Source organism: Pseudophryne corroboree, chromosome 10, assembly GCF_028390025.1.
Source record: "Pseudophryne corroboree isolate aPseCor3 chromosome 10, aPseCor3.hap2, whole genome shotgun sequence".
In the NCBI taxonomy this organism is placed as follows: Eukaryota; Metazoa; Chordata; class Amphibia; order Anura; family Myobatrachidae; genus Pseudophryne; species Pseudophryne corroboree.
Window position 1 is genome coordinate 328,575,872 of NC_086453.1, and position 24,940 is coordinate 328,600,811.

Sequence of the window (24,940 nt, forward strand, 5' to 3'; positions counted from 1 at the left end):
CGTCTGTGAACGACGGAGTTCACAGACGTATCGGCCATACACACTGGCCGACGGTCCCGCGATATATCGGCCGTTCAAGAGAACGGACGATATATCGACCAGTGTGTACGGGCCTTAACAGTTAGAGCCCCTACAGATACACTACAGATACAGTCAGAGCCCCTACAGATACACTACAGATACAGTCAGAGCCTACACTACAGATACAGTCAGGAACCCTACAGATACACTACAGATACAGTCAGAGCCTACACTACAGATACAGTCAGAGCCTACACTACAGATACAGACAGAGACCCTACAGATACACTACAGATACAGTCAGAGCCCCTACAGATACACTACAGATACAGTCAGAGCCTACACTACAGATACAGTCAGGGACCCTACAGATACACTACAGATACAGTCAGATATCCTACAGATACACTACAGATACAGTCAGATATCCTACAGATACACTACAGATACAGTCAGAGACCCTACAGATACACTACAGATACAGTCAGAGCCCCTACAGATACACTACAGATACAGTCAGAGCCCCTACAGATATACTACAGATAAAGTCAGAGATCCTACAGATACACTACAGATACAGTCAGAGCCCCTACAGATACACTACAGATACAGTCAGAGCCCCTACAGATACACTACAGATACAGTCAGAGACCCTACAGATACACTACAGATACAGTCAGAGCCCCTACAGATACACTACAGATACAGTCAGAGCCCCTACAGATACACTACAGATACAGTCAGAGCCCCTACAGATATACTACAGATACAGTCAGAGCCCCTACAGATATACTACAGAAACAATCAGAGCCCCTACAGATACACTACAGATACAGTCAGAGCCCCTACAGATATACTACAGATACAGTCAGAGCCCTTACAGATACACTACAGATACAGTCAGAGCCCCTACAGATATACTACAGAAACAATCAGAGCCCCTACAGATACACTACAGATACAGTCAGAGCCCCTACAGATACACTACAGATACAGTCAGAGCCCCTACAGATACACTACAGATACAGTCAGAGCCCCTACAGATACACTACAGATACAGTCAGAGACCCTACAGATACACTACAGATACAGTCAGAGCCCCTACAGATACACTACAGATACAGTCAGAGCCCCTACAGATATACTACAGATAAAGTCAGAGATCCTACAGATACACTACAGATACAGTCAGAGCCCCTACAGATACACTACAGATACAGTCAGAGCCCCTACAGATACACTACAGATACAGTCAGAGCCCCTACAGATACACTACAGATACAGTCAGAGCCCCTACAGATATACTACAGATAAAGTCAGAGATCCTACAGATACACCACAGATACAGTCAGAGACCCTACAGATACACTACAGATACAGTCAGAGCCCCTACAGATATACTACAGAAACAATCAGAGCCCCTACAGATACACTACAGATACAGTCAGATATCCTACAGATACACTACAGATACACTACAGATACAGTCAGAGCCCCTACAGATACACTACAGATACAGTCAGAGCCCCTACAGATATACTACAGATACAGTCAGAGCCCCTACAGATACACTACAGATACAGTCAGAGCCCCTACAGATACACTACAGATACAGTCAGAGCCCCTACAGATATACTACAGATACAGTCAGAGACCCTACAGATACACTACAGATACAGTCAGAGCCCCTACAGATATACTACAGAAACAATCAGAGCCCCTACAGATACACTACAGATACAGTCAGAGCCCCTACAGATACACTACAGATACACTACAGATACAGTCAGAGATCCTACAGATACACTACAGATACAGTCAGAGCCCCTACAGATACACCACAGATACAGTCAGAGCCCCTACAGATACACAACAGATACAGTCAGAGACCCTACAGATACACTACAGATACAGTCAGAGACCCTACAGATACACTACAGATACAGTCAGAGACCCTACAGATACACTACAGATACAGTCAGAGACCCTACAGATACACTACAGATACAGTCAGAGATCCTACAGATACACTACAGATACAGTCAGAGACCCTACAGATACACTACAGATACAGTCAGAGACCCTATAGATACACTACAGATACAGTCAGAGCCCCTACAGATACACTACAGATACAGTCAGAGACCCTACAGATATACTACAGATACACTACAGATACAGTCAGAGACCCTACAGATACACTACAGATACAGTCAGAGACCCTATAGATACACTACAGATACAGTCAGAGCCCCTACAGATACACTACAGATACAGTCAGAGCCCCTACAGATACACTACAGATACAGTCAGAGATCCTACAGATACACTACAGATACAGTCAGAGCCCCTACAGATACACTACAGATACAGTCAGAGATCCTACAGATACACTACAGATACAGTCAGAGCCCCTACAGATACACTACAGATACAGTCAGAGACCCTACAGATACACTACAGATACAGTCAGAGCCCCTACAGATACACTACAGATACAGTCAGAGACCCTACAGATATACTACAGATACACTACAGATACAGTCAGAGACCCTACAGATACACTACAGATACAGTCAGAGACCCTACAGATACACTACAGATACAGTCAGAGCCCCTACAGATACACTACAGATACAGTCAGAGCCCCTACAGATATACTACAGATAAAGTCAGAGATCCTACAGATACACTACAGATACAGTCAGAGCCCCTACAGATACACTACAGATACAGTCAGAGCCCCTACAGATACACTACAGATACAGTCAGAGACCCTACAGATACACTACAGATACAGTCAGAGCCCCTACAGATACACTACAGATACAGTCAGAGCCCCTACAGATACACTACAGATACAGTCAGAGCCCCTACAGATATACTACAGATACAGTCAGAGCCCCTACAGATATACTACAGAAACAATCAGAGCCCCTACAGATACACTACAGATACAGTCAGAGCCCCTACAGATATACTACAGATACAGTCAGAGCCCTTACAGATACACTACAGATACAGTCAGAGCCCCTACAGATACACTACAGATACAGTCAGAGCCCCTACAGATATACTACAGAAACAATCAGAGCCCCTACAGATACACTACAGATACAGTCAGAGCCCCTACAGATATACTACAGATAAAGTCAGAGATCCTACAGATACACTACAGATACAGTCAGAGCCCCTACAGATACACTACAGATACAGTCAGAGCCCCTACAGATACACTACAGATACAGTCAGAGCCCCTACAGATACACTACAGATACAGTCAGAGCCCCTACAGATATACTACAGATAAAGTCAGAGATCCTACAGATACACCACAGATACAGTCAGAGACCCTACAGATACACTACAGATACAGTCAGAGCCCCTACAGATATACTACAGAAACAATCAGAGCCCCTACAGATACACTACAGATACAGTCAGATATCCTACAGATACACTACAGATACAGTCAGAGACCCTACAGATACACTACAGATACAGTCAGAGCCCCTACAGATACACTACAGATACAGTCAGAGCCCCTACAGATACACTACAGATACAGTCAGAGCCCCTACAGATATACTACAGAAACAATCAGAGCCCCTACAGATACACTACAGATACAGTCAGAGCCCCTACAGATACACTACAGATACACTACAGATACAGTCAGAGATCCTACAGATACACTACAGATACAGTCAGAGCCCCTACAGATACACCACAGATACAGTCAGAGCCCCTACAGATACACTACAGATACAGTCAGAGACCCTACAGATACACTACAGATACAGTCAGAGACCCTACAGATACACTACAGATACAGTCAGAGACCCTACAGATACACTACAGATACAGTCAGAGACCCTACAGATACACTACAGATACAGTCAGAGATCCTACAGATACACTACAGATACAGTCAGAGACCCTACAGATACACTACAGATACAGTCAGAGACCCTATAGATACACTACAGATACAGTCAGAGCCCCTACAGATACACTACAGATACAGTCAGAGACCCTACAGATATACTACAGATACACTACAGATACAGTCAGAGACCCTACAGATACACTACAGATACAGTCAGAGACCCTATAGATACACTACAGATACAGTCAGAGCCCCTACAGATACACTACAGATACAGTCAGAGCCCCTACAGATACACTACAGATACAGTCAGAGATCCTACAGATACACTACAGATACAGTCAGAGCCCCTACAGATACACTACAGATACAGTCAGAGATCCTACAGATACACTACAGATACAGTCAGAGACCCTACAGATACACTACAGATACAGTCAGAGACCCTACAGATACACTACAGATACACTACAGATACAGTCAGAGCCCCTACAGATACACTACAGATACAGTCAGAGCCCCTACAGATACACTACAGATACAGTCAGAGATCCTACAGATACACTACAGATACAGTCAGAGCCCCTACAGATACACTACAGATACAGTCAGAGATCCTACAGATACACTACAGATACAGTCAGAGACCCTACAGATACACTACAGATACAGTCAGAGATCCTATAGATACACTACAGATACAGTCAGAGCCCCTACAGATACACTACAGATACAGTCAGAGATCCCACAGATACACTACAGATACAGTCAGAGACCCTACAGATACACTACATATACAGTCAGAGCCCCTACAGATACACTACATATACAGTCAGAGACCCTACAGATATACTACAGATACACTACAGATACAGTCAGAGCCCCTACAGATACACTACAGATACAGTCAGAGATCCTACAGATACACCACAGATACAGTCAGAGCCCCTACAGATACACTACAGATACAGTCAGAGACCCTACAGATACACTACAGATACAGTCAGAGACCCTACAGATACACTACAGATACAGTCAGAGACCCTACAGATATACTACAGATACACTACAGATACAGTCAGAGACCCTACAGATACACTACAGATACACTACAGATACAGTCAGAGCCCCACAGATACACTACAGATACAGGCAGAGATCCCACAGATACACTACAGATACAGTCAGAGACCCTACAGATACACTACAGATACAGTCAGAGATCCCACAGATACACTACAGATACAGTCAGAGCCCCTACAGATACACTACAGATACAGTCAGAGATCCTACAGATACACTACAGATACAGTCAGAGACCCTACAGATACACTACAGATACAGTCAGAGATCCTATAGATACACTACAGATACAGTCAGAGCCCCTACAGATACACTACAGATACAGTCAGAGATCCCACAGATACACTACAGATACAGTCAGAGACCCTACAGATACACTACATATACAGTCAGAGCCCCTACAGATACACTACATATACAGTCAGAGACCCTACAGATATACTACAGATACACTACAGATACAGTCAGAGCCCCTACAGATACACTACAGATACAGTCAGAGATCCTACAGATACACCACAGATACAGTCAGAGCCCCTACAGATACACTACAGATACAGTCAGAGACCCTACAGATACACTACAGATACAGTCAGAGACCCTACAGATACACTACAGATACAGTCAGAGACCCTACAGATATACTACAGATACACTACAGATACAGTCAGAGACCCTACAGATACACTACAGATACACTACAGATACAGTCAGAGCCCCACAGATACACTACAGATACAGGCAGAGATCCCACAGATACACTACAGATACAGTCAGAGACCCTACAGATACACTACAGATACAGTCAGAGATCCCACAGATACACTACAGATACAGTCAGAGCCCCTACAGATACACTACAGATACAGTCAGAGATCCTACAGATACACTACAGATACAGTCAGAGACCCTACAGATACACTACAGATACAGTCAGAGATCCTATAGATACACTACAGATACAGTCAGAGCCCCTACAGATACACTACAGATACAGTCAGAGATCCCACAGATACACTACAGATACAGTCAGAGACCCTACAGATACACTACATATACAGTCAGAGCCCCTACAGATACACTACATATACAGTCAGAGACCCTACAGATATACTACAGATACACTACAGATACAGTCAGAGCCCCTACAGATACACTACAGATACAGTCAGAGATCCTACAGATACACCACAGATACAGTCAGAGCCCCTACAGATACACTACAGATACAGTCAGAGACCCTACAGATACACTACAGATACAGTCAGAGACCCTACAGATACACTACAGATACAGTCAGAGACCCTACAGATATACTACAGATACACTACAGATACAGTCAGAGACCCTACAGATACACTACAGATACACTACAGATACAGTCAGAGCCCCACAGATACACTACAGATACAGGCAGAGATCCCACAGATACACTACAGATACAGTCAGAGACCCTACAGATACACTACAGATACAGTCAGAGATCCCACAGATACACTACAGATACAGTCAGAGCCCCTACAGATACACTACATATACAGTCAGAGACCCTACAGATACACTACATATACAGTCAGAGACCCTACAGATACACTACAGATACAGTCAGAGACCCTACAGATACACTACAGATACAGTCAGAGACCCTACAGATACACTACAGATACAGTCAGAGACCCTACAGATATACTACAGATACACTACAGATACAGTCAGAGACCCTACAGATACACTACAGATACACTACAGATACAGTCAGAGCCCCACGGATACACTACAGATACAGGCAGAGATCCCACAGATACACTACAGATACACTACAGATACAGTCAGAGACCCTACAGATACACTACAGATACACTACAGATACAGTCAGAGATCCCACAGATACACTACAGATACAGTCAGAGCCCCTACAGATACACTACATATACAGTCAGAGATCCCACAGATATACTACAGATACAGTCAGAGCCCCTACAGATACACTACAGATACAGTCAGAGCCCCTACAGATACACTACAGATACAGTCAGAGATCCCACAGATACACTACAGATACAGTCAGAGCCCCTACAGATACACTACAGATACAGTCAGAGACCCTACAGATACACTACAGATACAGTCAGAGACCCTACAGATACACTACAGATACAGTCAGAGATCCCACAGATACACTACAGATACAGTCAGAGACCCTACAGATACACTACATATACAGTCAGAGCCCCTACAGATACACTACATATACAGTCAGAGACCCTACAGATACACTACATATACAGTCAGAGACCCTACAGATACACTACAGATACAGTCAGAGACCCTACAGATACACTACAGAGACAGTCAGAGACCCTACAGATACACTACAGATACAGTCAGAGACCCTACAGATATACTACAGATACACTACAGATACAGTCAGAGACCCTACAGATACACTACAGATACACTACAGATACAGTCAGAGCCCCACAGATACACTACAGATACAGGCAGAGATCCCACAGATACACTACAGATACAGTCAGAGACCCTACAGATACACTACAGATACAGTCAGAGATCCCACAGATACACTACAGATACAGTCAGAGCCCCTACAGATACACTACATATACAGTCAGAGATCCCACAGATACACTACAGATACAGTCAGAGCCCCTACAGATACACTACAGATACAGTCAGAGATCCCACAGATACACTACAGATACAGTCAGAGCCCCTACAGATACACTACAGATACAGTCAGAGATCCCACAGATACACTACAGATACAGTCAGAGCCCCTACAGATACACTACAGATACAGTCAGAGACCCTACAGATACACTACAGATACAGTCAGAGATCCCACAGATACACTACAGATACAGTCAGAGACCCTACAGATACACTACAGATACAGTCAGAGATCCCACAGATACACTACAGATACAGTCAGAGCCCCTACAGATACACTACAGATACAGTCAGAGACCCTACAGATACACTACAGATACAGTCAGAGACCCTACAGATATACTACAGATACAGTCAGAGCCCCACAGATACAGTCAGAGCCCCTACAGATACACTACAGAAACAATCAGAGCCCCTACAGATACACTACAGATAAAGTCAGAGCCCCTACAGATACACTACAGATACACTACAGATACAGTCAGATATCCTACAGATACACTACAGATACAGTCAGAGATCCTACAGATACACTACAGATACAGTCAGATATCCTACAGATACACTACAGATACAGTCAGAGCCCCTACAGATACACTACAGATTAGTGATGAGCGGGTTTGGTTTCTCGGAAACCGAACCCCCCCGAACTTCACCCTTTTTACACGGGTCCGAGCCATACTCGGATTCTCCCGTATGGCTCGGTTAACCCGAGCGCGCCCAAACGTCATCATCCCGCTGTCGGATTCTCGCGAGATTCTGATTCTATATAAGCAGCCGCGCGTCGCCGCCATTTTCACTCGTGCATTGGAAATGTTAGGGAGAGGACGTGGCTGTCGTCCTCTCCGTTATTGTTGAACTTGATTGTGCTTTATTGCTTAATTGTGGGGAGGACTGGGGAGCAGCTGTATAATATAGGAGGAGTACAGTGCAGAGTTTTGCTGACAGTGACCACCAGTTATCCGTTCTCTGCCTGAAAAAAACGCTCCATATCTGTGCTCAGTGTGCTGCATATATATCTGTGCTCACACTGCTTAATTGTGGGGACTGGGGAGCAGCTGTATTATATAGCAGGAGTACAGTGCAGAGTTTTGCTGACAGTGACCACCAGTATACGTTGTCTGCCTGAAAAACACTCCATATCTGTGCTCAGTGTGCTGCTTTATTGTGGGGACTGGGGACCACCAGTATAATATTATATAGGAGGAGTACAGTGCAGAGTTTTGCTGACCAGTGACCACCAGTATATAATATATAGCATTACGGTACAGTAGGCCACTGCTGTACCTACCTCTGTGTCGTCATTAAGTATACTATCCATCTAGATTCTATACCTGTGGTACATTTTAGTTTTGCAGTTTGCTGACACAGTGACCACCAGTATACTATATATAGCAGTACGGTACGGAAGGCCACTGCTGTACCTACCTCTGTGTCGTCATTAAGTATACTATCCATCTACATTCTATACCTGTGGTGCATTTTAGTTTTGCAGTTTGCTGACACAGTGACCACCAGTATACTATATATAGCAGTACGGTACGGAAGGCCACTGCTGTACCTACCACTGTGTCGTCATTAAGTATACTATCCGTCTACATTCTATACCTGTGGTGCATTTTAGTTTTGCAGTTTGCTGACAGTGACCACCAGTATATATAGCAGTATGGTACGGAAGGCCACTGCTGTACCTACCTCTGTGTCATCATTAAGTATACTATCCATCTACATTCTATACCTGTGGTGCATTTTAGTTTTGCAGTTTGCTGACACAGTGACCACCAGTATATATAGCAGTACGGTACGGAAGGCCACTGCTGTACCTACCTCTGTGTCGTCATTAAGTATACTATCCATCTACATTCTATACCTGTGGTGCATTTTAGTTTTGCAGTTTGCTGACACAGTGACCACCAGTATATATAGCAGTACGGTACGGAAGGCCACTGCTGTACCTACCTCTGTGTCGTCATTAAGTATACTATCCATCTACATTCTATACCTGTGGTGCATTTTAGTTTTGCAGTTTGCTGACACAGTGACCACCAGTATATATAGCAGTAAGGTACGGAAGGCCACTGCTGTACCTACCTCTGTGTCGTCATTAAGTATACTATCCATCTACATTCTATACCTGTGGTGCATTTTAGTTTTGCAGTTTGCTGACACAGTGACCACCAGTATATATAGCAGTACGGTACGGAAGGCCACTGCTGTACCTACCTCTGTGTCGTCATTAAGTATACTATCCATCTACATTCTATACCTGTGGTGCATTTTAGTTTTGCAGTTTGCTGACACAGTGACCACCAGTATATATAGCAGTACGGTACGGAAGGCCACTGCTGTACCTACCTCTGTGTCGTCATTAAGTATACTATCCATCTACATTCTATACCTGTGGTGCATTTTAGTTTTGCAGTTTGCTGACACAGTGACCACCAGTATATATAGCAGTACGGTACGGAAGGCCACTGCTGTACCTACCTCTGTGTCGTCATTAGGTATACTATCCATCTACATTCTATACCTGTGGTGCATTTTAGTTTTGCAGTTTGCTGACACAGTGACCACCAGTATATATAGCAGTACGGTACGGAAGGCCGCTTAGCTTAGTCACACAGCGACCTTGGTGCGCCTCTTTTTTTCTTTGCATCATGTGTTATTTGGGGACAATTTTTTTGAAGTGCCATCCTGTCTGACACTGCAGTGCCATTCCTAGATGGGCCAGGTGTTTGTGTCGGCCACTTGTGTCGCTTAGCTTAGTCACACAGCGACCTTGGTGTGCCTCTTTTTTTCTTTACATCATGTGCTATTTGGGGACAATTTTTTTGAAGTGCCATCCTGTCTGACACTGCAGTGCCACTCCTAGATGGGCCAGGTGTTTGTGTCGGCCACTTGTGTCGCTTAGCTTAGTCACACAGCGACCTTGGTGCGCCTCTTTTTTTCTTTGCATCATGTGCTGTTTGGGGACAATTTTTTTGAAGTGCCATCCTGTCTGACACTGCAGTGCCACTCCTAGATGGGCCAGGTGTTTGAGTCGGCCACTTGTGTCGCTTAGCTTAGTCACACAGCGACCTTGGTGCGCCTCTTTTTTTCTTTGCATCATGTGCTGTTTGGGGACAATTTTTTTAAAGTGCCATCCTGTCTGACACTGCAGTGCCACTCCTAGATGGGCCAGGTGTTTGTGTCGGCCACTTGTGTCGCTTAGCTTAGTCACACAGCGACCTTGGTGCGCCTCTTTTTTTCTTTGCATCATGTGCTGTTTGTGGACAATTTTTTTGAAGTGCCATCCTGTCTGACACTGCAGTGCCACTCCTAGATGGGCCAGGTGTTTGTGTCGGCCACTTGTGTCGCTTAGCTTAGTCACACAGCGACCTTGGTGCGCCTCTTTTTTTCTTTGCATCATGTGCTCTTTGGGGACAATTTTTTTGAAGTGCCATCCTGTCTGACACTGCAGTGCCACTCCTAGATGGGCCAGGTGTTTGTGTCGGCCACTTGTGTCGCTTAGCTTAGTCACACAGCGACCTTGGTGCGCCTCTTTTTTTCTTTGCATCATGTGCTGTTTGGGGACTATTTTTTTGAAGTGCCATCCTGTCTGACACTGCAGTGCCACTCCTAGATGGGCCAGGTGTTTGTGTCAGCCACTTGTGTCGCTTAGCTTAGTCACACAGCGACCTTGGTGCGCCTCTTTTATTCTTTGCATCGTGTGCTGTTTGGGGACAATTTTTTTGAAGTGCCATCCTGTCTGACACTGCAGTGCCACTCCTAGATGGGCCAGGTGTTTGTGTCGGCCACTTGTGTCGCTTAGCTTAGTCACACAGCGACCTTGGTGCGTCTCTTTTTTTCTTTGCTTCATGTGCTGTTTGGGGACAATTTTTTTGAAGTGCCATCCTGTCTGACACTGCAGTGCCACTCCTAGATGGGCCAGGTGTTTGTGTCGGCCACTTGTGTCGCTTAGCTTAGTCACACAGCGACCTTGGTGCGCCTCTTTTATTCTTTGCATCATGTGCTGTTTGGGGACAATTTTTTTGAAGTGCCATCCTGTCTGACACTGCAGTGCCACTCCTAGATGGGCCAGGTGTTTGTGTCGGCCACTTGTGTCGCTTAGCTTAGTCACACAGCGACCTTGGTGCGCCTCTTTTATTCTTTGCATCATGTGCTGTTTGGGGACAATTTTTTTGAAGTGCCATCCTGTCTGACACTGCAGTGCCACTCCTAGATGGGCCAGGTGTTTGTGTCGGCCACTTGTGTCGCTTAGCTTAGTCACACAGCGACCTTGGTGCGCCTCTTTTTTTCTTTGCATCATGTGCTGTTTGGGGACAATTTTTTTGAAGTGCCATCCTGTCTGACACTGCAGTGCCACTCCTAGATGGGCCAGGTGTTTGTGTCGGCCACTTGTGTCGCTTAGCTTAGTCACACAGCGACCTTGGTGCGCCTCTTTTATTCTTTGCATCATGTGCTGTTTGGGGACAATTTTTTTGAAGTGCCATCCTGTCTGACACTGCAGTGCCACTCCTAGATGGGCCAAGTGTTTGTGTCGGCCACTTGTGTCGCTTAGCTTAGTCACACAGCGACCTTGGTGCGCCTCTTTTATTCTTTGCATCATGTGCTGTTTGGGGACAATTTTTTTGAAGTGCCATCCTGTCTGACACTGCAGTGCCACTCCTAGATGGGCCAGGTGTTTGTGTCGGCCACTTGTGTCGCTTAGCTTAGTCACACAGCGACCTTGGTGCGCCTCTTTTTTTTTCTTTGCATCATGTGCTGTTTGGGGACAATTTTTTTGAAGTGCCATCCTGTCTGACACTGCAGTGCCACTCCTAGATGGGCCAGGTGTTTGTGTCGGCCACTTGTGTCGCTTAGCTTAGTTACACAGCGACCTTGGTGCGCCTCTTTTTTTCTTTGCATCATGTGCTGTTTGGGGACAATTTTTTTGAAGTGCCATCCTGTCTGACACTGCAGTGCCACTCCTAGATGGGCCAGGTGTTTGTGTCGGCCACTTGTGTCGCTTAGCTTAGTCACACAGCGACCTTGGTGCGCCTCTTTTATTCTTTGCATCATGTGCTGTTTGGGGACAATTTTTTTGAAGTGCCATCCTGTCTGACACTGCAGTGCCACTCCTAGATGGGCCAGGTGTTTGTGTCGGCCACTTGTGTCGCTTAGCTTAGTCACACAGCGACCTTGGTGCGCCTCTTTTTTTCTTTGCATCATGTGCTGTTTGGGGACAATTTTTTTGAAGTGCCATCCTGTCTGACACTGCAGTGCCACTCCTAGATGGGCCAGGTGTTTGTGTCGGCCACTTGTGTCGCTTAGCTTAGTCACACAGCGACCTTGGTGCGCCTCTTTTATTCTTTGCATCATGTGCTGTTTGGGGACAATTTTTTTGAAGTGCCATCCTGTCTGACACTGCAGTGCCACTCCTAGATGGGCCAAGTGTTTGTGTCGGCCACTTGTGTCGCTTAGCTTAGTCACACAGCGACCTTGGTGCGCCTCTTTTATTCTTTGCATCATGTGCTGTTTGGGGACAATTTTTTTGAAGTGCCATCCTGTCTGACACTGCAGTGCCACTCCTAGATGGGCCAGGTGTTTGTGTCGGCCACTTGTGTCGCTTAGCTTAGTCACACAGCGACCTTGGTGCGCCTCTTTTTTTTTCTTTGCATCATGTGCTGTTTGGGGACAATTTTTTTGAAGTGCCATCCTGTCTGACACTGCAGTGCCACTCCTAGATGGGCCAGGTGTTTGTGTCGGCCACTTGTGTCGCTTAGCTTAGTTACACAGCGACCTTGGTGCGCCTCTTTTTTTCTTTGCATCATGTGCTGTTTGGGGACAATTTTTTTGAAGTGCCATCCTGTCTGACACTGCAGTGCCACTCCTAGATGGGCCAGGTGTTTGTGTCGGCCACTTGTGTCGCTTAGCTTAGTCACACAGCGACCTTGGTGCGCCTCTTTTATTCTTTGCATCATGTGCTGTTTGGGGACAATTTTTTTGAAGTGCCATCCTGTCTGACACTGCAGTGCCACTCCTAGATGGGCCAGGTGTTTGTGTCGGCCACTTGTGTCGCTTAGCTTAGTCACACAGCGACCTTGGTGCGCCTCTTTTTTTCTTTGCATCATGTGCTGTTTGGGGACTATTTTTTTGAAGTGCCATCCTGCCTGACACTGCAGTGCCACTCCTAGATGGGCCAGGTGTTTGTGTCGGCAACTTGTGTCGCTTAGCTTAGCCATCCAGCGACCTCGGTGCGCCTCTTTTTTTCTTTGCATCATGTGCTGTTTGGGGACAATTTTTTTGAAGTGCCATCCTGTCTGACACTGCAGTGCCACTCCTAGATGGGCCAGGTGTTTGTGTCGGCCACTTGTGTCGCTTAGCTTAGTCACACAGCGACCTTTGTGCGCCTCTTTTTTTCTTTGCATCATGTGCTGTTTGGGGACAATTTTTTTGAAGTGCCATCCTGTCTGACACTGCAGTGCCACTCCTAGATGGGCCAGGTGTTTGTGTCGGCCACTTGTGTCGCTTAGCTTAGTCACACAGCGACCTTGGTGCGCCTCTTTTATTCTTTGCATCATGTGCTGTTTGGGGACTATTTTTTTGAAGTGCCATCCTGCCTGACACTGCAGTGCCACTCCTAGATGGGCCAGGTGTTTGTGTCGGCAACTTGTGTCGCTTAGCTTAGCCATCCAGCGACCTCGGTGCAAATTTTAGAACTAAAAATAATATTGTGAGGTGTTCAGAATAGACTGGAAATGAGTGGAAATTATGGTAATTGAGGTTAATAATACTATGGGATCAAAATGACCCCCAAATTCTATGATTTAAGCTGTTTTTTAGGGTTTTTTGAAAAAAACACCTGAATCCAAAACACACCCGAATCCGACAAAAAAATTTCGGTGAGGTTTTGCCAAAACTCGTCCGAATCCAAAACACGGCCGCGGAACCGAATCCAAAACCAAAACACAAAACCCGAAAAATGTCCGGTGCACATCACTGTACAGATACAGTCAGAGATCCTACAGATACACTACAGATACAGTCAGAGACCCTACAGATACACTTCAGATACAGTCAGAGCCCCTACAGATACACTACAGATACAGTCAGAGACCCTACAGATACACTACAGATACAGTCAGAGCCCCTACAGATACACTACAGATACAGTTAGAGACCCTACAGATATACTACAGATACAGTCAGATACCCTACAGATATACTACAGATACAGTCAGATACCCTACAGATATACTACAGATACACTACAGATACAGTCACAGCCCTTACAGATATACTACAGATACAGTCAGAGCCCCTACAGATATACTACAGATACAGTCAGAGCCCCTACAGATACACTACAGATACAGTCAGAGCCCCCACAGATACACTACAGATACAGTCAGAGACCCTACAGATACACTACAGATACAGTCAGAGACCCTACAGATACACTACAGATACAGTCAGAGACCCTACAGATACACTACAGATACAGTCAGATACCCTACAGATATACTACAGATACACTACAGATACAGTCAGAGACCCTACAGATACACTACAGATACAGTCAGAGACCCTACAGATACACTACAGATACAGTCAGAGACCCTACAGATACACTACAGATACAGTCAGATACCCTACAGATATACTACAGATACAGTCAGAGACCCTACAGATACACTACAGATACAGTCAGTTACCCTACAGATATACTACAGATATACTACAGATACAGTCAGAGCCCCTACAGATATACTACAGATACAGTCAGAGCCCTTACAGATACACTACAGATACAGTCAGAGCCCCTACAGATACACTACAGATACAGTCAGAGACCCTACAGATACACTACAGATACAGTCAGAGACCCTACAGATACACTACAGATACAGTCAGAGCCCCTATAGATACACTACAGATACAGTTAGAGACCCTACAGATATACTACAGATATACTACAGATACAGTCAGAGCCCCTACAGATACACCACAGATACAGTCAAAGCCCCTACAGATATACTACAGATACAGTCAGAGCCCCTACAGATATACTACAGATACAGTCAGAGCCCCTACAGATATACTACAGATACAGTCAAAGCCCCTACAGATACACTACAGATACAGTCAGAGCCCCTACAGATACACTACAGATACAGTCAGAGCCCCTATAGATACACTACAGATACAGTCAGAGCCCCTACAGATACACTACAGATACAGTCAGAGCCCCTACAGATACACCACAGATACAGTCAGAGACCCTACAGATACACTACAGATACAGTCAGAGCCCCTACAGATATATTACAGATACAGTCAGAGCCCCTACAGATATACTACAGATACAGTCAGAGCCCCTACAGATACACTACAGATACAGTCAGAGATCCTACAGATACACTACAGATACACTACAGATACAGTCAGAGACCCTACAGATACACTACAGATACAGTCAGAGCCCCTACAGATACACTACAGATACAGTCAGAGACCCTACAGATACACTACAGATACAGTCAGATACCCTACAGATATACTACAGATACAGTCAGAGACCCTACAGATACACTACAGATACAGTCAGTTACCCTACAGATATACTACAGATATACTACAGATACAGTCAGAGCCCCTACAGATATACTACAGATACAGTCAGAGCCCTTACAGATACACTACAGATACAGTCAGAGCCCCTACAGATACACTACAGATACAGTCAGAGCCCCTACAGATACACCACAGATACAGTCAGAGATCCTACAGATACACTACAGATACAGTCAGAGCCCCTATAGATACACTACAGATACAGTTAGAGACCCTACAGATATACTACAGATATACTACAGATACAGTCAGAGCCCCTACAGATACACTACAGATACAGTCAGAGCCCCTATAGATACACTACAGATACAGTTAGAGACCCTACAGATATACTACAGATACACCACAGATACAGTCAAAGCCCCTACAGATATACTACAGATACAGTCAGAGCCCCTACAGATATACTACAGATACAGTCAGAGCCCCTACAGATATACTACAGATACACTACAGATACAGTCAGAGCCCCTACAGATACACTACAGATACAGTCAGAGCCCCTATAGATACACTACAGATACAGTCAGAGCCCCTACAGATACACTACAGATACAGTCAGAGCCCCTACAGATACACCACAGATACAGTCAGAGACCCTACAGATACACTACAGATACAGTCAGAGCCCCTACAGATACACTACAGATACAGTCAGAGCCCCTACAGATATATTACAGATACAGTCAGAGCCCCTACAGATACACTACAGATACAGTCAGAGATCCTACAGATACACTACAGATACACTACAGATACAGTCAGAGACCCTACAGATACACTACAGATACAGTCAGAGCCCCTACAGATACACTACAGATACAGTCAGAGACCCTACAGATACACTACAGATACAGTCAGATACCCTACAGATATACTACAGATACAGTCAGAGACCCTACAGATACACTACAGATACAGTCAGTTACCCTACAGATATACTACAGATATACTACAGATACAGTCAGAGCCCCTACAGATATACTACAGATACAGTCAGAGCCCTTACAGATACACTACAGATACAGTCAGAGCCCCTACAGATACACTACAGATACAGTCAGAGACCCTACAGATACACTACAGATACAGTCAGAGACCCTACAGATACACTACAGATACAGTCAGAGCCCCTACAGATACACTACAGATACAGTTAGAGACCCTACAGATATACTACAGATACACCACAGATACAGTCAAAGCCCCTACAGATACACTACAGATACAGTCAGAGCCCCTACAGATATACTACAGATACAGTCAGAGCCCCTACAGATACACTACAGATACAGTCAGAGCCCCTACAGATACACTACAGATACAGTCAAAGCCCCTACAGATATACTACAGATACACTACAGATACAGTCAAAGCCCCTACAGATATACTACAGATACACTACAGATACAGTCAAAGCCCCTACAGATATACTACAGATACACTACAGATACAGTCAGAGCCCCTACAGATACACCACAGATACAGTCAGAGATCCTACAGATACACTACAGATACAGTCAGAGCCCCTACAGATATACTACAGATACAGTCAGAGCCCCTACAGATACACTACAGATACAGTCAGAGCCCCTACAGATATACTACAGATACACTACAGATACAGTCAAAGCCCCCACAGATACACCACAGATACAGTCAGAGCCCCTACAGATACACTACAGATACAGTCAGAGCCCCTACAGATACACTACAGATACAGTCAGAGCCCCTACAGATACACTACAGATACAGTCAAAGCCCCCACAGATACACCACAGATACAGTCAGAGCCCCTACAGATACACTACAGATACAGTCAGAGCCCCTACAGATACACTACAGATACAGTCAAAGCCCCTACAGATATACTACAGATACAGTCAGAGCCCCTACAGATACACTACAGATACAGTCAGAGCCCCTACAGATACACTACAGATACAGTCAAAGCCCCTACAGATATACTACAGATACACTACAGATACAGTCAAAGCCCCTACAGATATACTACAGATACACTACAGATACAGTCAAAGCCCCTACAGATATACTACAGATACACTACAGATACAGTCAGAGCCCCTACAGATACACCACAGATACAGTCAGAGATCCTACAGATACACTACAGATACAGTCAGAGCCCCTACAGATATACTACAGATACAGTCAGAGCCCCTACAGATACACTACAGATACAGTCAGAGCCCCTACAGATATACTACAGATACACTACAGATACAGTCAGAGCCCCTACAGATACACTACAGATACAGTCAGAGCCCCTACAGATATACTACAGATACAGTCAGAGCCCCTACAGATACACTACAGATACAGTCAGAGCCCCTACAGATACACTACAGATACAGTCAAAGCCCCCACAGATACACCACAGATACAGTCAGAGCCCCTACAGATACACTACAGATACAGTCAGAGCCCCTACAGATACACTACAGATACAGTCAAAGCCCCTACAGATATACTACAGATACAGTCAGAGCCCCTACAGATATACTACAGATACACTACAGATACAGTCAGAGCCCCTACAGATACACTACAGATACAGTCAGAGCCCCTACAGATACACTACAGATACACTACAGATACAGTCAGAGCCCCTACAGATATACTACAGATACACTACAGATACAGTCAAAGCCCCTACAGATATACTACAGATACAGTCAGAGCCCCTACAGATATACTACAGATACACTACAGATACAGTCAGAGCCCCTACAGATACACTACAGATACAGTCAGAGCCCCTACAGATACACTACAGATACAGTCAGAGCCCCTACAGATACACTACAGATACAGTCAAAGCCCCCACAGATACACCACAGATACAGTCAGAGCCCCTACAGATACACTACAGATACAGTCAGAGCCCCTACAGATACACTACAGATACAGTCAAAGCCCCTACAGATATACTACAGATACAGTCAGAGCCCCTACAGATATACTACAGATACAGTCAGAGCCCCCACAGATACACTACAGATACACTACAGATACAGTCAGAGCCCCTACAGATACACTACAGATACAGTCAAAGCCCCCACAGATACACTACAGATACAGTCAGAGCCTACACTACAGATACAGTCAGGGACCCTACAGATACACTACAGATACAGTCAGAGCCTACACTACAGATACAGTCAGAGCCTACACTACAGATACAGTCAGGGACCCTACAGATACACTACAGATACACTACAGATACAGTCAAAGCCCCCACAGATACACTACAGATACAGTCAGAGCCCCTACAGATACACTACAGATACAGTCAGAGCCCCTACAGATACACTACAGATACAGTCAAAGCCCCTACAGATATACTACAGATACACTACAGATACAGTCAGAGCCCCTACAGATACACTACAGATACAGTCAGAGCCCCCACAGATACACTACAGATACAGTCAGAGCCCCTACAGATACACTACAGATACACTACAGATACAGTCAGAGCCCCTACAGATACACCACAGATACAGTCAGAGCCCCTACAGATACACTACAGATACAGTCAAAGCCCCCACAGATACACTACAGATACAGTCAGAGCCCCTACAGATACACTACAGATACAGTCAGAGCCCCTACAGATACACTACAGATACAGTCAGAGCCCCTACAGATATACTACAGATACACTACAGATACAGTCAAAGCCCCTACAGATATACTACAGATACACTACAGATACAGTCAAAGCCCCTACAGATATACTACAGATACACTACAGATACAGGCAGAGCCCCTACAGATACAGTCAGTGACCCTACAGATATACTACAGATACACTACAGATACAGTCAAAGCCCCTACAGATATACTACAGATACACTACAGATACAGTCAGAGCCCCCACAGATACACTACAGATACAGGCAGAGCCCCTACAGATACAGTCAGTGACCCTACAGATACACTAGCAGTCATTACTGATGGATTTACTGTAGACCAACTTACAACTCACAGGTCTCTGGAGGACTGACAGTCCTCTTCTGGAACTATCATGAAGAAGAACAGAGACAGTAAAGTGGGGTAGGGGGGCATGCTGCTTAAAGTATTCAAATTAGCATGAGTGCAATCTGTGGCCCATGGTTCTGCACTCCCACTATAGACATTGAGAGGGAGCAGTATGACGGGTGCCGATGCATAGCACAACACAACCTGGAAAGCTTCAGATATGGTAAGAAAACACGCTATTTTTTTTCCAATTACTGCTTACTTACTGCTGGGAAGCTGGATAATGGCTTCATTCCTACAGTATGTACATTATAAGTGCTGATGCACCGCATTTATACTAGAGATGAGCGGGTTCGGTTTCTTTGAATCCGAACCCGCACGAACTTCACTTTTTTTTTCACGGGTCCGAGCGACTCGGATCTTCCCGCCTTGCTCGGTTAACCCGAGCGCGCCCGAACGTCATCATGACGCTGTCGGATTCTCGCGAGGCTCGGATTCTATCGCGAGACTCGGATTCTATATAAGGAGCCGCGCGTCGCCGCCATTTTCAGACGTGCATTGAGATTGATAGGGAGAGGACGTGGCTGGCGTCCTCTCCATTTAGATTAGATTTAGAAGAGAGAGAGAGAGAGAGATTGCTGTGATACTGTAGATTAGAAGAGAGTGCAGAGTGCAGACAGAGTTTAGTGACTGACGACCACAGTGACCAGTGACCACCAGAGACAGTGCAGTTGTTTGTTTTATTTAATATATCCGTTCTCTGCCTGAAAAAAATGATACACAGTCACACAGTGACTCAGTCTGTGTGCACTGCTCAGCCCAGTGTGCTGCACATCAATGTATTGTATATAAAGCTTATAATTGTGGGGGAGACTGGGGAGCACTGCAGGTTGTTATAGCAGGAGCCAGGAGTACATGATAAATAATATTATATTAAAATTAAACAGTGCACACTTTTGCTGCAGGAGTGCCACTGCCAGTGTGACTAGTGGTGACCAGTGCCTGACCACCAGTATATTAGTAGTATTGTATACTATCTCTTTATCAACCAGTCTATATTAGCAGCAGACACAGTACAGTGCGGTAGTTCACGGCTGTGGCTACCTCTGTGTCGGCACTCGGCAGGCAGTCCGTCCATCCATAATTGTATTATATACCACCTAACCGTGGTTTTTTTTTTCTTTCTTTATACCGTCGTCATAGTCATACTAGTTGTTACGAGTATACTACTATCTCTTTATCAACCAGTGTACAGTGCGGTAGTTCACGGCTGTGGCTACCTCTGTGTCGGAACTCGGCAGGCAGTCCGTCCATCCATAATTGTATTATAATATATACCACCTAACCGTGGTTTTTTTTTCGTTCTTTATACCGTCGTCATACTAGTTGTTACGAGTATACTACTATCTCTTTATCAACCAGTGTACAGTGCGGTAGTTCACGGCTGTGGCTACCTCTGTGTCGGAACTCGGCAGGCAGTCCGTCCATCCATAATTGTATTATAATATATACCACCTAACCGTGGTTTTTTTTTCGTTCTTTATACCGTCGTCATACTAGTTGTTACGAGTATACTACTATCTCTTTATCAACCAGTGTACAGTGCGGTAGTTCACGGCTGTGGCTACCTCTGTGTCGGCACTCGGCAGGCAGTCCGTCCAACCATAATTGTATTATATACCACCTAACCGTGGTTTTTTTTTCATTCTTTATACCGTCGTCATACTAGTTGTTACGAGTATACTACTATCTCTTTATCAACCAGTGTACAGTGCGGTAGTTCACGGCTGTGGCTACCTCTGTGTCGGCACTCGGCAGGCAGTCCGTCCAACCATAATTGTATTATATACCACCTAACCGTGTTTTTTTTTCATTCTTTATACCGTCGTCATACTAGTTGTTACGAGTATACTACTATCTCTTTATCAACCAGTGTACAGTGCGGTAGTTCACGGCTGTGGCTACCTCTGTGTCGGCACTCGGCAGCCCGTCCATAATTGTATATACCAGTGACCTAACCGTGGTTTTTTTTTCTTTCTTTATACATACATACTAGTTACGAGTATACTATCTCTTTATCAACCAGTCTATATATTAGCAGCAGACACAGTACAGTGCGGTAGTTCACGGCTGTGGCTACCTCTGTGTCGGCACTCGGCAGCCCGTCCATAATTGTATATACCACCTAACCGTGGTTTTTTTTTCTTTCTTTATACATACATACTAGTTACGAGTATACTATCTCTTTATCAACCAGTCTATATATTAGCAGCAGACACAGTACAGTGCGGTAGTTCACGGCTGTGGCTACCTCTGTGTCGGCACTCCGCAGCCCGTCCATAATTGTATATACCAGTGACCTAACCGTGGTTTTTTTTTCTTTCTTTATACATACATACTAGTTACGAGTATACTATCTCTTTATCAACCAGTCTATATATTAGCAGCAGACACAGTACAGTGCGGTAGTTCACGGCTGTGGCTACCTCTGTGTCGGCACTCGGCAGCCCGTCCATAATTGTATATACCAGTGACCTAACCGTGGTTTTTTTTTCTTTCTTTATACATACATACTAGTTACGAGTATACTATCTCTTTATCAACCAGTCTATATATTAGCAGCAGACACAGTACAGTGCGGTAGTTCACGGCTGTGGCTACCTCTGTGTCGGCACTCGGCAGCCCGTCCATAATTGTATATACCAGTGACCTAACCGTGGTTTTTTTTTCTTTCTTTATACATACATACTAGTTACGAGTATACTATCTCTTTATCAACCAGTCTATATATTAGCAGCAGACACAGTACAGTGCGGTAGTTCACGGCTGTGGCTACCTCTGTGTCGGCACTCGGCAGCCCGTCCATAATTGTATACTAGTATCCAATCCATCCATCTGCATTGTTTACCTGAGGTGCCTTTTAGTTGTGCCTATTAAAATATGGAGAACAAAAATGTTGAGGTTCCAAAATTAGGGAAAGATCAAGATCCACTTCCACCTCGTGCTGAAGCTGCTGCCACTAGTCATGGCCGAGACGATGAAATGCCAGCAACGTCGTCTGCCAAGGCCGATGCCCAATGGCATAGTACAGAGCATGTCAAAACCAAAACACCAAATATCAGTAAAAAAAGGACTCCAAAACCTAAAATAAAATTGTCGGAGGAGAAGCGTAAACTTGCCAATATGCCATTTACCACACGGAGTGGCAAGGAACGGCTGAGGCCCTGGCCTATGTTCATGGCTAGTGGTTCAGCTTCACATGAGGATGGAAGCACTCAGCCTCTCGCTAGAAAACTGAAAAGACTCAAGCTGGCAAAAGCACCGCAAAGAACTGTGCGTTCTTTGAAATCCCAAATCCACAAGGAGAGTCCAATTGTGTCGGTTGCGATGCCTGACCTTCCCAACACTGGACGTGAAGAGCATGCGCCTTCCACCATTTGCACGCCCCCTGCAAGTGCTGGAAGGAGCACCCGCAGTCCAGTTCCTGATAGTCAGATTGAAGATGTCAGTGTTGAAGTACACCAGGATGAGGAGGATATGGGTGTTGCTGGCGCTGGGGAGGAAATTGACCAGGAGGATTCTGATGGTGAGGTGGTTTGTTTAAGTCAGGCACCCGGGGAGACACCTGTTGTCCGTGGGAGGAATATGGCCGTTGACATGCCAGGTGAAAATACCAAAAAAATCAGCTCTTCGGTGTGGAGGTATTTCACCAGAAATGCGGACAACAGGTGTCAAGCCGTGTGTTCCCTTTGTCAAGCTGTAATAAGTAGGGGTAAGGACGTTAACCACCTCGGAACATCCTCCCTTATACGTCACCTGCAGCGCATTCATAATAAGTCAGTGACAAGTTCAAAAACTTTGGGTGACAGCGGAAGCAGTCCACTGACCAGTAAATCCCTTCCTCTTGTAACCAAGCTCACGCAAACCACCCCACCAACTCCCTCAGTGTCAATTTCCTCCTTCCCCAGGAATGCCAATAGTCCTGCAGGCCATGTCACTGGCAAGTCTGACGAGTCCTCTCCTGCCTGGGATTCCTCCGATGCATCCTTGCGTGTAACGCCTACTGCTGCTGGCGCTGCTGTTGTTGCCGCTGGGAGTCGATGGTCATCCCAGAGGGGAAGTCGTAAGCCCACTTGTACTACTTCCAGTAAGCAATTGACTGTTCAACAGTCCTTTGCGAGGAAGATGAAATATCACAGCAGTCATCCTACTGCAAAGCGGATAACTGAGTCCTTGACAACTATGTTGGTGTTAGACGTGCGTCCGGTATCCGCCGTTAGTTCACAGGGAACTAGACAATTTATTGAGGCAGTGTGCCCCCGTTACCAAATACCATCTAGGTTCCACTTCTCTAGGCAGGCGATACCGAGAATGTACACGGACGTCAGAAAAAGACTCACCAGTCTCCTAAAAAATGCAGTTGTACCCAATGTCCACTTAACCACGGACATGTGGACAAGTGGAGCAGGGCAGGGTCAGGACTATATGACTGTGACAGCCCACTGGGTAGATGTATGGACTCCCGCCGCAAGAACAGCAGCGGCGGCACCAGTAGCAGCATCTCGCAAACGCCAACTCTTTCCTAGGCAGGCTACGCTTTGTATCACCGCTTTCCAGAATACGCACACAGCTGAA

At 45.3% G+C, this 24,940-nt stretch overlaps 1 protein-coding gene and 1 long non-coding RNA gene across 4 annotated transcripts in view; one reads left to right on the forward strand and one right to left on the reverse strand.

Moving 5' to 3' along the window:
• Positions 1–24,940, forward strand: part of SCN2B (sodium voltage-gated channel beta subunit 2) — a 103,297-nt gene that overhangs the window by 62,911 nt on the left and 15,446 nt on the right. The window lies entirely within an intron of this gene.
• The window catches only part of LOC134966670 (uncharacterized), a 117,332-nt gene that overhangs the window by 55,952 nt on the left and 36,440 nt on the right, over positions 1–24,940 (reverse strand). The gene's annotated exons all lie outside the window — the stretch shown is intronic.